The 14,894-nt window shown below is 44.9% G+C and overlaps 1 protein-coding gene across 13 annotated transcripts in view; it reads right to left on the reverse strand.

Annotated features, from left to right (window-relative positions):
- The window catches only part of CAMK2G (calcium/calmodulin dependent protein kinase II gamma), a 117,695-nt gene that overhangs the window by 69,027 nt on the left and 33,774 nt on the right, over positions 1-14,894 (reverse strand). Inside the window, exon 1 of one of the 13 annotated variants that reach the window (XM_027699984.1) lies at positions 6,370-6,405. The exons of the other annotated variants lie outside the window; for them this stretch is intronic. The gene's annotated coding sequence lies outside the window, so the exon portion shown is untranslated. Of the gene's footprint in view, positions 1-6,369; positions 6,406-14,894 lie in introns of those variants that run through there. 13 annotated transcript variants of the gene reach the window in all.

A 14,894-nucleotide genomic window follows, 5' to 3' on the forward strand; every position in this document is an offset into this window, starting at 1 on the left:
CACTGTGCCTAATCAGTCTGTTATGGAGCTGTGCTGAGGAGAAGGGGCTGCCAGGGAAGGATAGGGAGACCTGTTTGCATGGAGCTGTGGTACACTTGCAAAAGGCAGAGTCTGGAGAAGGACACCTACCACAAACCCAAAAAGGAGATGAGCCCCAAGCAAGCGAGGTGAGGGCCAAACCTGAGCCAGGGAGCAGGAGGAGATGGTTTAGGTGTCAGGTGCCGACGCTGCCACCCTGCACAGGCAGCACAGCATGAAATCATCCCCGCTTCAGGCATAGCTGTGATGCCCTGACTGGCTCTGGCTCCTGAGAGATGCAGAGAGGGATCTGTTTCAGCCATGGGCAGCTGCCATGCGGACACGCTCTCCAGACAGAGCTTTGTCACAAGCTCCTCAAAGGATCAGTGACCAGGGAGGTTGAAAGAGATGTGCCCTTTGCATTCCATCTCCTCCATCTGCCCAAGGAACACTGAAATTTATTGCTCTAGAAAAAAAATGTGAACATCTATTTCAGGTTGTCCTGTCTTCTGGCAAGCAGAAGTAGAAGTCAGCATTAAAAACTAATTGAAAGACTGGACAAAATAGTTACTGACATAAATCAAACAAAGATTTATCAGTGAAAGTGATTAACTTCACACTTCCTGGAAAACAAGGTATGAAAAATTAATTCTAACATACTTTCTTCAACAAGCATTAGAAACACAGCACCATTTCAAAACAGTTCCATGTGCAAAGGACTACATCCACTGCAGCATCTACTGGCTTACATTATCAAACTGCAGCTATACTGAGGTCCAGTGGCTAAAGCTCATTCTTCATTTAATACATTTAATTCTGTCTTAAGAAGAGAAAAAAAAGCAAGGGGCAACTTTGAGAGCGTAAAGATTATCCACCTCAATGGAAAGGGAGATTCTTTTCTAAAGGCAGTAAAAAGAAGATGCAGGAAAACTAACACTTAGATGTCAATCATCTCTGTGATGAGAATCTGCGTCATGAAGAAAAAACCCATGTTCCTCCCTTTATCAACACATAATCTTCTTGCTCTCAACTGGAATATACAATTGGCTGCTCAATACTACAGTCCACCTGTCTTCATCCTGCACTAGGACCATGCTTTGTCCTTGCTGTTAAAGGAGGCTTGCAGCTATCATTCCTGTGGGAACACATTCTAGATTACATTTCTGAGAATGGGAAGAGTCTGGAAGAAGAATCAAACCCAAAGCAATAAACTCAGTTTGATTGCTGTCATCGTGCCAATTCTGGGAGATAGTCAATTGGTGCCAGCTGCTAAGATATCATTTGAGTTGCTGCAAGACAAAAATCGAATTTACATCAAATACATTTTGTAGTGCAAGACTAGTCTGAGCCTTCAGGTTCCTTCATGCTTTTCTTTGCTAGTTTAAATTTAATCTTCCTCTCTGAGACATTCCCAGCAAAAGAGAGCTGGCTCCCTCATCTGCACTTCAAGTCACAGACTTTCCCAGATATTCTCTTAGTTTTCCAACAAGGCTATGCTACAGAACAACTGAGATCTCTCAGCATTTGTAATAGGGTAGCAGAGGACAGTATGCCATGCCACACCACCACTTTAAACAGAAATATCAGCAAGTCTCAGACCACCACCATTTCCCCTTCTGCAGAAGTTAGTAGAAACAAACATCAAAAAATCATTCTAGGCCTTAGAAATTACCAGAGGCCCCCATAGATTCAGTATATCTTTTCTGACAAGAGCTAAGAGCAGCTGCCTAAGGAAAAATGTAAAGAAAATAAGCATATAATGACACTTCCTTCCCTCCCTCTCTCTCTCCCTCCCTTCCTCCAGCTATTTGATTTTGACATTTCCATTTCAGTGTTTCTACACTGCCATTTCAAAGACCAGCTAAAATTAATAAATGTGTAGCAGCATACTACTGCCATTGCAGGCGACATTTCTCAAAGCCAAAGTCTGTTTTCCAGCCTCTCAGTGCAGAGTGACTCCTGTGGCAGGATGTCCCAAGTGCCAGGGCAGAGGGGCTCCCACGCCCAACCAGCACCTCCAGCCCCTCTGCTGCAGCAACTGTGCAAAAGGTCACCACGGGGAAGACACGTCTGGAGCCACAAAGTGAAGATGAAACAGCAAAGCTCCTGTTTTCTCACCCGGTGGAAGCTACAGAAACAAGACAGTGGCAAAATCCTCATCACTTGCCTTCAGCTACTGAAAGAAGGAGGAGGTTCAAGTGCCAACATGACACAATAAACAAATACAAGATTTCTTTCAAGAAATGCTGGCAAACATACTTTCTGACAAAGCCTTTCCTCCAGCAAAACCACTAATATTATTACCTTGTAACAACCTTTCCCCACACTCTTGCCACTTCCCAGAAACAAACAACTCCACAAGTAAAACTGTAATACTACCCCTAAAAGTACATACTTATATGGATCCTAAAGACAGCCTGAAGTTCACACAGTTGGTCACAAGCTGTGTTTACACACACTAGGATCTGTGAACCCCTTGGTATTACTGTACTGGGAAACCAAAAGAAACAAATTAAAAGGAACAAACTATATAAACTCAGAAGAGTTTCCACTTTTCTGTTCAAGTAATGAAGCAACATCACAGAGTAAAAGTCAAGATGATTTAAGTAATTCTATTTGTATCTCTAGTGAGCACCCTGAAGAGTGGGCCAGATAAATTTATTCTTTTTTCCAGTAATTCATGGCCTTGTACTTACTTTGCAAAGATAATCTAACTGAAGACAGATATTAATATGTGTACAACTGCAGCAAAAAGAAAAAACTATTAAAAATACCTCAAAGAGAAGAATCTTAAAAAAAAGCCATAGTGTGCACCTTTGACATTGCAGTTTCTACACTCAGTGTCATTCAAAGCTGCCTTCTCACATGTATATTTTTCAGTTTATCAGCAAACAACTTGTCCAGCTTTTCTTTGGATTATCCAGCAGGTGGACCTGGTAAGGGAAGGAGAATTCCTGTCCTCTTGCTTTTTGGGAAATACTCAGTATATGTGTATCCTGAGTATTACCTATTGTACACATTATAAAACAAAACTATAGCACACTAATGTGCACATTAAGAGGAAGTGTGGAACTTGGGCTTTCACAGACACCAGCAACTTTCCAGGAACTTTGAGAGTCAAAGGAGGTCAAATTAGTGAATCAGGGCAGGCTACAGGTGATAGTGATCTCAGTCACAATTAAGTATGTGAACAGAGGGGTTAAGTGTACTCCAGCCTAACATGCCATTCGTTGCCTACAAAAGCACAGATAAAGCCATATTGGGGGTTTTCACTCTCTCAGAGAGAATGGCCACCCTTCAGCTTAGGTCCTTGCCTACAGCAGATCCCACAGTTTGACCAAAGCCAGCACTGCAAAGCAACATGGAATCTGAATACACGTGCACTCAGGAAAAGGAAGGAGCAGCACCCCAGCTATCCACTGTAGGTATACCCCTTGGCTTCACATTTGAGATCAACTCAGAATATGGGCAAAGGACCTCCTTTCTGAGCTTGCTACAGCACTGAGAGCAAGATTTTGTAAACCTGTTCATGAAGCATCCCTGCACAGCATACACTGACCCCTCCCCACAAGCCATAGGCTCCCACATCCCCTGCTCTTCAGGCTGTTTTAAAAGCCTCACTGTTCCCAGTCTTACTCAGTCACATGCAATGAGCCAAGTAAAGCCCAGTGGATTCAGTCTGAAGCCTTGGTGTCAGCGCAGCCACTGAAAAATGAGCCATCACCGTGACTGCATTAGGAGGGTGGAGGACACCTGCCTGCAGAACAACTGACATAGGCCAAAGCAGGCCCAGTCAAAGTCTTCAATAAGCTCTGACATGACACAGATGCCATCTCTCATGTACAAACCCTGTTTGTGGTCCACATCTCTCAGGGCATACCAGTTCCTCTTGCTGGCAAGATAAATGTCTCTTCATCTCCCCAGTCATCCTTCCCATGTTGCCAGTGGGATATACAAGGCCTGTGTCAACTCTGCTTTATTCTGTGTTAGCCTTTCCCATTAATAAGTTACTTTAGTTACAAAAACCAAAGAAGAATTTTCAAGAGCCTCTAACCTGAATTTCATTTCCCCTCTTTTCCTGCTAACCATTAGTTTATTTTGTGCCACCGTGATGGAGGCAAGTTATAGAGGGAACAACCCTTCCAGGTCTGGTGGTGAAGAGGTGGGAAGGAAATGTTTCACCACTGAGGTTACCTTCCAAACACCTACAGCCACAGAAGTTGGCACCTACAGTCTGCTGCAATAATTAAGAATTCTACCAGCTGACCATCAAAACTACCCACTAAACCACCAATTCCACCTGTTCCATTGGCTACTAGAAAAAGTAACATTTCTTGCTTTACAAACTTCTTTCTTGCTCAGGGTGGGATGAAACACAAGGAAAACCAGTGCTGCAGTGGGAAGTACTGGGAACCATTCCTGCAGCAGCACATTGTAGCTCCCCTCTGAAGCAACACATCCTCCAGCTGACAACAACAAAAGTGCAGCCACCTTCCTCCTAATGTGAAGCAATGGAGATCACCAACCACAAATGCTGACAGGCAGACAGAAGCACAGCAAAGGGCAGGAATTCTTTTATCTCATTTTATCTGCTGTGGCCAGGAGGCATTAGTGCACCCATTGCAGTCCTGACACAGGAAGAAATGTGGTGCAATTGCACTCCCCCTAAGAATGGTGCAACTGCCCTGCTGGCCAGCCTGGCATCTGGGAGGCATTTGCTGGAAGGTCTCCACTCAGTTTGTGGTGAGCATAACGGCTTATTTTAGCTCTTCCTGGGCATACTGAGTTAGTGTCATTTAAAAAAAAAAAGCCTACATCCCTGAGAAAGGAAGAACTGTGGGGTACAAACAGAACTAGCAAAATGAATGAAGTTTTCAAACCAGAAGATGCTGAGCTACCCAGCTTTGAATGGTCAAACAACTTCCCCTTTCTTGCAACAAAACAGAACAAAAATGAGTACAACTCTCTGTCATGGTCATTTCAGACCTTGTATCTTGTAAGAAGGCCTTCAGTCCAGAGTACTTGTGTAGCCAACTCTCAAAGCACAGCCCCCCAAACCACCTGCAACAGAGCTCTCCCTTTCCTTCCCCCTGCCCCTTATGCAGCACCCCCACCTCCTTCCCCTGGTAGGGCCGTGGTTCAACACATTCTCCTCCATTTTGCCTCCTGCAGCTTGCACTTTCCTCTGCAGCCCCACATCCTGCAGCAGGCGTTCCCCCAAGCCTATGTCCTGCAGCACCACATCCCCCCAGTTTCCTGCAGCTCAGCAGGGAGACATACCCCTTCCCCGGGACGGCAGCCCCCCACTGCACACAGGGCAGCCCCAGTCCAGCTCTCCCATCCCTACTTTCCCATCTGCAATGGCACCATTTTTTTTTAAACTGCATTTTACAAGTAAATCACGTGCTCAGCTGCTAGTTTGGGTGCAGAGCCAAGAAACACTCTGGTGCATGGGGGAGGGGAGCTGATGTATTTTTTGTTTCATGTGACCAGCGTACCAGAAACTTCACTGAGACCAAGAGCAGACTCTCCACCCACACCCCTCCTTCACCACCAACCCCTTCCCCCAGACACTCTCATAGCAGAGATGCAGAGCAAACGCACCACAGGAGAGTCTGGCATCTCACATGCCTACAGCCAATCTTCCAGGCAGAAAAGAGGTGAGACACCAGCTTTGCACCCCAGCTGATCAGCTGAAGGTGTACATACCGGGAGCTGATCTTTCCTGTAAAGGCTATGGGTTGCAATGCAGAAACAGGCAGAAGTTGCAAGTTAGGAAATTATGGGACAGGAGGCTGCAGTCACATTGCTAACTTACACATACACTCCACACAATAATGTTTTGGTTAAAAAGTTTGGGGGGGGGGGGGGAATGTTTCAGATCCAAGAGGCTGGCTGTAGGATGCACATTGTAGGATGCAGCATCCCAACAAGCTTTCACAGAGATTAAGAGAAGACAAGTGATGTGTTAAATAAATACACAGCCTAAATTTTAGAGGGGTTCCACATGCTTTCTGCAATGAGATGGACAGGACAGTACACATGACAGCATGTCTTAGGTGACATAGAGCTGTACAACAATGTTTTTCCTTAGGTGCCCTTTGTAGAGCTCTCTTGAATTGCCCCTAGACCTGCACAGCATGAGCAGAGATTTGTGAAAAATAGAAATTCTGGCAAATTTTTAGAAGACAGATACTTAAATGGGGGAAAAATATGTTAGAAAACAAACAAAACATCCTCATAAAAGAACAACTACTTCTGCAGCATATTTTGTTGGAGAGTCTCTAGGTGTGTAACAAACATTTACTATGCAGCCAGAAAACCTTTGAAGCACAAGGTTTCTTTCCCTACCTTTAAGGAGCTGGAGAAGAAAAGCAGAGGCACTGAAACCTGAGAACATGTCAGTGACAAGTCTGTGAACAAATTCAGATCTTTGGAATCTGAGCCTCTCACTACCCTGGTTTTCATCCTTCTGCAGAAAGAGAAATGAAGATAGAAACAATGCAGTTCAGATCTAATGGATTTTGAGCACCCTCTCAAAGCAAAAACTGATAGAGGCAGCATTAGCACTGCTGAGATACCTCATCATGTCTCACTCTGGGAAGCATGAAATCCTACCTCAGTGTCATACTAAGACCTAAGCAATTTTTACTATAAGGTCTGGTGTTCAGAATTCGAAAAAATATTTTTTTTTTTTAAACCAGCATTTATCCTGTTTGGGTGGAACTGCCACTCAACAAATCCTGCATTGCACTTGACAAGAGCACATTCTGAAAATAGCTTCCTTCACATGAAAGCTCCAGATCTGGACTATCTGTGAGCAAAACAGCTTTAAAGTGGTCTCCCTGTCCCATCACCATGCTTGCTTTCAGATTTTCAGGGAAAGAGGTACCTGACTTGCATCTTTTTCCAAAAAAGCAGCTGTTATGCTACAGTTTTGATTTATTTTCTGGCTAAGTTAACTTCTTGTTTTGATGAATGTTTAATGTTCCTGGCTAGATCAGTTTAGATCTTGTTTGCCTGCAGGCATTTAATGCTGCTACATTACTGCAATACTAATTTTAAGGTCATCTACAGCTCCCCCCACCAAGTCTTTTGCTATTGTTTGGATCTAGATTATGTGGTGCATTTTGGCATTGAATTCCACAGCACCATATCAAGTTAACAGACACTTATCGCATCTCCAGAGATGGCCAGATTTGCTGATTACCAGACAACACACCCAGAACAGCAATCCTCAGTGATTAGGTCCACCTCATGTACTGAGCCACAACAAAGACTGAATGAGGGGCTGACACAGTAGCTCTCAGAGCACTCAGTTCTGTAAATTGCTGCCTATGTCAGGCAAAAAAAAAAAAAAAAAGAGAAAAGAAAAGGAGGTGTGTCAGAAGGAGAAAGAAAATGCAGTGAAACAGTTATTAAAGCACTAACACTGATGGCTACAAAGGAACTTCCTCTGTTGAGATTCAGTTTTAATAAGGTGACGGTTAAGACGTCAAGCCAACATATCTGAAGACTAAACCCTCCCTTTTCTGTAGAACACACAAATGGGAATAGTGGCAGAAAAAGCTTTTCCACACTACCCATTAGACAGCCTCAGCTCTGACCTAAAACAGAGGTTGAATTACAAACCAAAAAAAGAGAGTGGAGCATGGTCTGCTATGGCCAGAGCCTGAGAAACCTCCACAGTCCAATATGAGCTCCATGGAGCACAAATATGGGCTCCAAACTGCAGCACCCCTTTTAAAAGAAGCTCCCCAAAAGGCACCATTCTCAACAGATGGCATAGTAAAAAAATGTCTCCTTATGCTTCTTCATTTTGCTATCTCTACCTGGACAGCTGGTACAGCCAGATGAGACTCGGGAGCCCGCTCATCCTATCACTAAAACTGCTATCTCCATCTCAAGGTGAATGCTAGTAAATGAGATCCCTGCTCCTTCCTAAGCCTCTCTCCTCTTCTTCATTCCTTCCATCAAGCATTGTATCCAAATACTGCAGTCCTTCAGCACAGCAGGCAGAGGACAACTACAGGTGTAAACTGCAAAGATACTGCTGCAGCCCCAGCACAGAAATACATAGCTCATATAGCTCACTAGAAAGCTGAGGAACATGGGAGAAGTACAGCCCATTATTTAAAATAAATAACTAGCTAAATACTCATCTGTGCTGTAGGGCCAGTCTCTGCAGCAAGAAGAGGTTCCCAGGTCCTGTGACCCAGCAGGGGAGGGGAGCAGTGGCAGGGCAGGCAGCCCCTTTCAGGACTTAGGGACAGCAAGTCTCCCAAGCTGCTTATATCTAACACAGCCAGGATTTGAAGCGACAGCAGCCAGCGGGCAGGAAGGCCTAGAAAGCGTGTCCTCCAGGCCCTGGTAAATGCAAGCGTAAAATGTGCTTCGGCACTTGCAGACAGGAACACATACAGGAGACAAAGATGACTAAAGAAGCGTCCAGAGGGAAGCCAAAGCCACAAGTATGAAGCACGGGAAGGACAGAGCACCCACCAAAAAGAGTGGTGCAAGGAAAATGGGATCACGTGAGATGAGAAAGCCCAGCTCAGAGATAAGACTTGTTGGCCTTGGTTAAAGGGAGCAAAGGACAGCACAGTGGCTGTTCAGGGCAGGCTGTTCTCCTTCACAGGCCATAACCCTCAGAAGCAGCCTGCAGCCTTACAGTTCACTCAGAGTGTGAGTGAACTGTTCACAGTTCAACAGAGAGTAAGTCTGGCAACTTCTGATGAGTTTAGCAACTGTTATGATCACAAAGTAATAAGTTTTCCATTTTACAATTATTAAAACAATTTCCTGTTCTTCATATATTCATTCCTCCACCACACCACGAAATGCGTTTCTCTGTTCAGCTGGAGCAAAGCCACGAGACCCTCCAGTCATCACAGACAAGGGGGCACCCAGAGAGGCCATTTAGCCTGACCACATCAGCCACCATTCAAAACAGTGACCATGCTGTTGGTGAATCAGCTTAGGAAGCTTCTGCCTCCAGCCCAGTTGCTTGTTCTCACCTCCTCAGCCAAGGTTGTGCCGGAGCAGCTGTTTGGGTGGGCAGCCCTACGAGCAGGGAAGGAGAAGACAGCAGAAAAGGCAATTTCAAGTCTTCTCTGAAGTCACTTAGCTACCAAGGCAGTTGATAAAATTAACAACCTTAACAGAAACTGCCCACTGCAAACAGCAACCAAATAAAGCTGCTAGTTCCCAAATGGCTGATGACCAAGCCACAGCTGCAACGGGGGGAGGAGAGGGGGAGAGAGCGCATGAATCCTCGAGTGAGTCACTCGCTCCCTGCATCCCTGCTGGCCTAGATAAATGCTGCTGCCAGTCGATGATGGGTGCTGCAAACCAGCTCTTAAGCCCACAGCATCCTTGCTGCTCATCTCCTGGTGGGCACAAAGCCTGCACTGAACAAGTGCAAGTGGGTAAGCAGGAGAGGTAGTCACATTAGGTCTCAGAGGTTCTTGTATGGCTCCAATCGACTTTTATGTCTCTTCTTGTCCTTGCTCCTGCTTTCAGGTGTTCTCCCTCAAGGGCTGGAATCTCAGGCAGGTGAGGATGCATTATAAAGCTCCCCCTTTTAGACAAGGAAAACGTGAAAGGAAATAGATAATAAAATAAAAATAGTAATGAAGACGCTGTGTAGGAAGTTGCTGTGAGTCCCTATACTGGCATTAGTTTGTTCACAGTGCTGGCTGCTCACTCCTGCCATCTGCGCAACGAGTCCTGACGGATCACATCAGAACTGCCTTACCTCAGTGCAGAAGTTTAGGATGAAGGCAGAATTACCCAAAGCATAAAATGCATTGGAATTAAGAGCAAATCATATCAAGTCTATACCACATGTGTAACATCTCCACTACACATGCACCAAGGACAGGGAACTGGTCTAAAACAGACACTCCAGCTAGCTAGATAAGACAAAAGAAAGCCTCAAGTACTGTAATACTGAGGCACCACATCTGCAAATCCTGCAGTAAAGTCATTCATTGTTTTAAGAATGAAGGGGTTTAATTAAGTCCTGTAGTGCCCAATGCAATCCCTATGGGAGAGCTATTAAAGCTTTAACTGTCCACACCCACCGAGAATGTGACAGATTTCTTCTACCCGATTTCATAAGTGTACAAATACACCAGAAGGAATGGAGTGAGAAAAGGAAAAGTACCTTGAAGGAATAGACAGTCTCAGTTTGCTGCATCTGCAACTCTGATGTACACACTGGATGCTGAGATTTTCAGGAACAGAAGCTGGCTAGATGATACTCACACCAAGAAGAAAGAGTCAGGCCACAAATTTGAAGTTTCAGGCTAATTATGTTAAATTTTGCAGTTTTCTAAATTCCACCTTCTGTGTCACACAGTTCTGAAAATTTCCCCCATGACTCTTGGTTGTAAAATTACAAAGCACTCAGAACCCTGGGCAAAACATGGTTGCTTTCACAATCATAACTGCCCAAGATCGCACCAACTTCTCCTCCAAACCATTATCATAAGTATTCCAGGGAATGCAAAGAAATGAAAGAACATCTTCTCCTTCATCTAATCCATTTCTCTCCCTGGCCTGAAGACATGTCTTAGAGTGGTTTCTCCACTCCTGATCACAAAAAACCCCAGATCAACACATGACAAGAGGATCACAGTGTTGCCACACATGGTTAAAAGCAAGGAATATGCACAGAAGAGAGAGCAACCCAAGATAGCAAGTAAAACTTTGCACAGGGCACCTGCCTCAACCCAGAGCATGTTAACAGCAAATCCTACCAAGTACACGTACATGCCATCGCTTCATAAAGGGTCGCTGATATAACTAAATATTGAGGAAAGGTCAATGGATTAAACTACTTGTGCAGTCTTTCTACAGCTCCCTAGACAGGCAGGATTGTTTGAAAGCTTTGATGCCAGGTTTCTCTAATGAAACTGCGGCCAAAACAAGCATATCTGAACTCCTTTACTGCATTACTAACAAGTAAAGAGGAAAGAGATGATAATTTCTGCAGCCTTCATACCAACACAGCTCACACTAAGAAACAGAGCAAGAGAGTGAATAAAGCAGAGTGGTCAGGACACGAAGTGCCAGACCCTACCCTGGAATGGGCAAAGCAGTTGACTTATGCTAGTCAGGAGAATACTCTGTCCAGTCTCCAGCTGGATACTCCAGCCCACTGACTCTCCTGAAGCTGCTCTCAATGCTGCTCTCCATTCCAAGAAACTGTCTGAGTAGTAATGCCCTTGTGCCTAAAAAACCCACAACAGGCCTACCCAAGACAATTCACGAGGTCTCTGAAAATGCAAAGATGTCCTGCCTTAAAAAGGTCTGTCTTCCACCCAGCTCTGCCAAAGGTACCCTAAAACACAGAAAATCCCTGCTTTAAAAGAAAATGGTCCAGGGACTAAACAAACTATGGGGAGCCAGAGGAAAGCATCTTCCCGTTACACTGAGCTCACATAAAAATACAGCAATGGACAAATCAACCAGTGGACTTAGAGACCTGGGAAGACTTTATTTCATTCTATCAGTCAACTTGGTCCATCCAATACCACTCCAGTGTAATCTCTGCTTAACTTCCCTAAGCATCTGGTTCCTGTGCACAGAACATACGTCACATACCCCAGTGCTTATACGTCTGTGATAGAGGCAGATTTATATCAACTGGCTCAGGTCCTGCTTGTGCAATTGATCACCCTTTGTCATATTTAAAAGAAGCATTTCTTTAGCCAAACTCTGAAACCTAGGGCAAGAGACTGTTCACTGAGCTGTCAAGGAGATTGAGAACTCAGAAATAAAAGGTCTGTGGGAGGAGAAAGTCACCAGGATTGTTGAGCCTGTGTGGAATAGAGCAGGGGTCTATGTTCTTCAGAGAAAGAAACATCTTTAGGAGGAACAGCTTGCTGCTACCAGCAATTATGCTACATTTTGAACAGCAAATATGTTTCCATTTAGTGATGAGAGTTTGATTTAATGTATGATGCCAGCACAGGTTTCTTACTTTTGAAGACAAGTTTCCCCTCTTATACTCCTCCCATCTCACCATACTTGTGGACTCCTTCCTTACTTCACATTTCTAACTAATAGATTTGTGCTTTTAAACAAAACAGCTTTTTATTTTGAAAGATAAACAACTAACCAAAAAGGTCTACAGAAAAAATTGCCTACTTTGGCTCTTTACAGTAAAAAGCAAGTAACTTTGTATAAATCTTAATTCAGAAGGTACCCAAAAGACAGCTGTGGGTCACTGCTGGTGACCTGTGGAAGTCAGGCAGGATGATGACACTTGGCTATCTCCGCTTGTACGTCCAGACTGGGGAATGAGAGGCCGGAGAGCAGCCCTGCAGAAAGATCTCGGATCCTGGTTGAGGGCAAGTTGAATATGAGTCAGCAGTGCCCTGGCAGCCAGGAGGGCCACCCCTGTCCTGGGGGGCATCAGGCAAAGCATTGCCAGTTGGTCCAGGGAGGGGATTGTCCTGCTCTGCTCTGCACTGGGGCGGCCTTTCCTGGAATATTGTGGTAGTTTTGGGCACCACAATATCAGAAAGACATTAAGCTCTTAGAGAGTGTCCAAAGGAGGGCAATGAAGATGGTGAAGAGCCTTGAGGGGAAGCTGTATGAGGAGCAGCTGAGGGCACTTGGGTCTTTTCAGCCTGGAGAACGGGAAACTGAGGGGAGACCTCATTGCAGTTACAACTTCCTCATGAGGGGAAGAGGAGGGGCAGGCACTGATCTCTTCTCTGTGATGACCAGTGACAGGACCTGAGGGAATGGTCTGAAGTTGTATCAGAGGACGTTTATGCTGGACAGGAAAAGGTTCCTCACTCAGTAGGTGGTTGGGCACTGGAACAGGCTCCCCAGGAAAGTGGGGAAGTCACAGCACCAAACCTGACAGAGTTCAAGAAGTGTTTGGACAACTGTCAGGCCCATGGTAGGATTCTTGGGGCTGTCCTGTGCAAGGCCTGGAACTGGACTTCAGTGATCCTTGTGGGTTCCTTCCAACTCAGGATATTCTGTGATTCATTTCTACAAGCACTCAGGAGACCTGCAAGTGCAAGTGTAGGCACGAGCACACAGCTCCCCTGCCACAGGAGTAGCAACTAAGGTCATCTGTAAGCTGGATATAAAGAGGGGGTGGCAAAAGGCTGTAGTGAAGACTTGGTGTCACACCAGGACAGGCAGGGAGAGCAAATAACAAGAACAGGTCATGATCTGGCTGGGGGAAGGGCAGGATGGGAGCTGCAGAAGCAAAGAGAGAGAAAATGAGGCACCATCCTTCCTGAGATAAGAACAAAAAAAAAGAAAAGTTTGAAAAATCTCTTCTATAACAGTGACATGTAAACTACTGCTCTAGCAGACACAGAAATGCCAGATGAATGTGACACTGGCTGGTTTGCACAGAGAGAAGGAGGAAGATGCACTTGATGGCACCCTCAAAAGAAGACACATGGTCTTACCAAGTACTGCTCTCCTTCGCTCCCTCCAGGAGTTCACAAGACAGAGTTGGAAGGACAGTATTTGATGATATTAAGACATCCTTTCCTGTCCTTGCTGCCTCGAAAACAGAAATATATTTGACATGCAAAATAACTTGACCCAACTTACAAGTAGTTTTTCTAGATTTCTTTTCAGAAAAGGTCAGTGTGACAAGGTCAGACAGGCTTTTATGGAATCTGCTTGCCAAATCCAAGACAGCACTCAAGAGCATTCTTGTTCCAAGTCCCTTACAGTTCTGTCTCAGATGATGAATAACCTTTGGGACCATGGAGGCAATTCAGAGCAGGGTTCAGAGGACTTCTGTGGGCAATTTTTCTATTTGATATATAATTTCCACCTAAAACTAAGCTTTCTATTGAATTACAAGTCCTTCTTTTCAATAATGCACTTACCAAACACATAAGTAGTATCTCCCTAGACGTCTTGGTGAATATTGTCTTTGGTTCTTTTGGTAGCTTGTTAGCATACTGTATCTCATGAGGGCCAGGCAGCATGGCACTAGCACAGTAAGCTTTCTCCAAAAGCTTTGAGCAAGCCCACAGGCTTTCTAACCTGCAGGCTGGCAGCTGTCTGTTGGTAGAATGCCAAGAAAAAAATAGGATGCCCCCTCACAAGAACCAGACACACAATCAGGAGCAAGCGTCTGAGCACGGTCCAAATGTGCAGGACTAATGGTATGCTGTCAAAGGCTTCATCAAAAAAGTTAAAGCGAGGTTTGATTCCCCTGCATTGTGGACATGATGCAGGTTCCAATATGAGAAGCAAAGACCAGCAGATGGAACAGAAAATCACTTCAGGAGTGCGCCATGACTCTCACAAAAAAATGAATACACAAATTACCATCTAGAATTAAGTTTCACATAAGAAAAAGAGGCAATAAGGTGCCTTTTGTAAAAGACCTGCATGCCCTGCTACGCCACTGTTAAGAGTAAAACAAAACAGGAGGAAAGATCTCTGAGCAACTGCTTTTATTTTAGTGAGACAGGAGGGGAAGGGAGAAAAAAAGCCTTCATTAGTCACTGATAGGACTGATAGGACAAGTTGTATTTACAAAGAGTGCGTTAGTCATCCACTATTGTTTTTTTTTTCCCCAGAGGAAGCTGAGGAGGGCTTTTCATAGCTTCCATGGGAGACAAGGCCTTCATGCCCCAAAGCGCAGCCACTGCACACTTCACCCCAGGAAGCACTCGTGATGGCACAAGGTCTCCACATCCCTCTACCCAGCCGCTGCCTTCTGCTCTCTGACAGACACTGACCAGGAAGATACAGGTGGAAAACAGATCCTTCCGATTAGCATTGGCCCACACTGTGTCTCAGGGCTCGGTCTATTAAACACACATCAAAACAGCATTGCCAGCTCTGGTGGGAGGAAGACGCAGGAAAATCCTGAG

This window comes from Neopelma chrysocephalum, unplaced genomic scaffold, assembly GCF_003984885.1.
Source record: "Neopelma chrysocephalum unplaced genomic scaffold, ASM398488v2 Primary Assembly neopelma1_143, whole genome shotgun sequence".
In the NCBI taxonomy this organism is placed as follows: Eukaryota; Metazoa; Chordata; class Aves; order Passeriformes; family Pipridae; genus Neopelma; species Neopelma chrysocephalum.